Raw genomic sequence first — 3090 nt, forward strand, 5'->3', positions numbered from 1 at the left:
GATGTGCATCCTCAAAAAAACCCCACCATCCTTCCCCAGACTTTCATATACCTTTGGCTTGGGCACTGAGATGCAATGCATATTTCCACACACAACGTGTACACGATTCTAACATTTTCTAACCTCTATAACACTGTCTTTGAAGACAAAACAAAAAGGCACAGAACTTATTATCCATCTGCCAGTTTTTATTGCACTCATACATACCCTGCTTGGTACAGAAACACTGGAGCTGTACCGCCTGCAGGAAGCGTGCTCATTAACCCCGTAGCTAGTTTTCTCATTTTTTCCATGTTCGTGTCTTAAGTCTTGAGCAAAATCCATTATCTTTGTTTACTGACTACTGGCTCAGCTTGTGTTCTGCTGGCACTGTGGACAAGAATGAAGTAGTACGTTCTACATATTAATATTTGTCATATACATCAAAAGGCCCCAAAGGAACGGAATTAAATGTGTGTTTACGCGTAACTCCAGTATGCTCGCTGCAACGAGCACTTAGAGGTTCTGATAGTCCCAATTGTTGCTGAAGTTTCCATAGAGTCGAGAAATCAAAAGGTGAAGTGCCAGGGTGTTTAATTTTAGTGGCTCAGGCAGGACTGGATTCCTGGAGACAGGGGGACCTTCTTGGATGTCTTTGGTCTTTCAGTCAGAGCGCCTTTCCTAGGAGTAAAAACTTGACTATTGCTGAATCCTGCCTCTGTATTCTGCTTGGTAGAGAGTGTTATGATGGGAGAGACATGAAATCAATCAAAAAAGCCTACATTCTGTATCCAGTTCCTAACTCCGTCATTGGTATGTTGTGCAGCTTGCTTTGCCTCTGCATTCCTCTGCTCTGCCTGTCAGATAGCTTAAAAAGGCATTTAACTCTGCCGTAAAACACCTTGAGCTCTAAAGGACTGTGTGTTCTAACTTCCCTTATTCTGCCCTTACGTGGAGCTGGAAAGACTTTAACTCAACCGCAGCACAAAGTCAAAATCTCTTGTTGTTCTGTGAGGGAACTCACGAGCACCACGTTTGTCGTGTGTTTGCGCTGGCAGGCTGTGGGCAGGCCTGCACTGATATTTGTCACACTGCAGTGAGAAGGGAACTTCAGCCTGTCAGCGTACCGGAATATCACAAGGAAGTTCAGGAAGCTTTTCTGTAAAATGAAAAATCTAATTACTACTGAATTGTCCATTATAGAGGGGAGGATAAACTCCACCAGGGATTCTGCAGGTATTTGAAGCAGGTAGCATGAGGAGAGCACGCTGCTGCAAGCTGTCCTGCAACAAGCACATGACAGAAGGGGATTTTTCTGGACCTCGCAAATGTTTTTTGTTACCTTTGCTGCTTCTGATTTGATGAACCTCTGTCATTGGTACTCTTGTTATAGGTGAGCTTGTCAAACGCTAGAAGCCAAAACCCTGAAAGAGCTCTCAGTGCTGCTTGCTTATATAATGCCAAATATGCTTGCATGGTAAGAAAGCCTATTAAATATTTAAACCCTGTCCTTTCCTCAAAAGCAGAACAGCAGAGATGATTTTCCATGGAATTTAACATTAAACTCTGGCAATTTGTACAGCTGTGCATATAAATGGTTTGCACATCATCTCCAGAGGCTAAGGTCACTGTGCCTCATACATTTAAATACTGCAAGTTACATAGCAACAACCTTCCCATTTCTGTTTCCATGTTATTTATTGAAAGGGACTTAAAAATTGGGATGAAGTATCATCGGTTTTTTAGATGAATGAATGGAAGTTGATTGTAATATTTTTTCTTAATCGCTTAATTTTTGTCTCTTCATAGAACAAGAAAGATAATAACAGTCCATCAGCGGTGGGGACTGGGTGTTATAAAGCTTTTTCAAGGAAAGAAATCAGAACAGACAACTGCTTGATTTCACTTAATGCAATTTGTTCCATGACTGATCTTCAGACCCCTGCTTCATTACCTTACACAAACTTAAACCTGTTTTCCAAGACGGAAAAGATTCTTATTTGCAATTAGAATTACCCAATTACACACCACTCATGAAAACACCATGCATATTTAGTTCCAACAGATGAAAGCTGACTTTTTAAATGCCAGAGATATATTTCTTCAAATAATAAACAGGAGTTAATATCGTGAAAGCATTCTGTACAAAAAAATCACAAATATTTCAGGATTGATTCTCACTCCCTGTACTTAAGTAACTCTGTAATGTTATTAATTTCAGTGCGAATTCTCTGGGGCAGCATTTCCTTGGGTGAAGGTCTGTTGAAAGATAAAGACAAGGTGGTTAGTTAACTCAGGACGAGAAGATCTGATCCTTTGCTGCTGACTGCTGCACTCTGCATCCTTTGTATGCTCCTAACGCAATTAGGCTTCAAAGTATTGCACACTAATACCTGTGCCTTTTCCATTTTTGTCTACAATCTACCTTCAAATAGAGATTATATATTGAAAAGGACTTTTCTCCATTTTCTTACTTTCCTGCGTTCATTTTGCATGGAGCTAATATTTGCTTATTTCATTCTTGCACATTTTATATACTTATTTATCATTTGGATAGATGTATGCTAATTGACTTGCTGGTAATTCAAATGCCTCCTGCTGTGGTTGCATCAGACAGAATTGGTTGTTTTTGCTGGCTCTCCAACTTGTTAATTGAGGAGCTATTCAATTATAGGTAATATACTTTTATTGCTAATAAGATATTCTGGTATTAACAACATCCCCAATTCTGAAATTAAATTTACAAGAATTATAAGAAATTTAGAACTGCTTTAAAACTGCTCAGCAGAAAGGTTTCAAAAATTAGCCTTACATATAAGTACTTGAATAAACAACAGCTTCAGAGAAATGAAAAGTAAATCAAGAAAATTCTGTTAGTTACCTTCTTATTTACTCTCACTTGTGATTGTTTTAACAAGGAAGTTTGTAAGAAGAACTGCAGGTATATCAGAATAAAAATGTTGTTCTTAATGCAGATTATCAAACAGAATATCTAAAGCGTAGTTAACATTGCTCTTTATTGTCTTAATTTGCCAAGATTAGATTATTTTTATGCATCAGTTCACAAGCTCATCTTGAGCTCTGATATTAGCTTCCTTCAATTTTTGAAGA

The sequence above is a fragment of the Anser brachyrhynchus genome (genome assembly GCF_964034855.1).
Source record: "Anser brachyrhynchus genome assembly, chromosome: 26".
In the NCBI taxonomy this organism is placed as follows: domain Eukaryota; kingdom Metazoa; phylum Chordata; class Aves; order Anseriformes; family Anatidae; genus Anser; species Anser brachyrhynchus.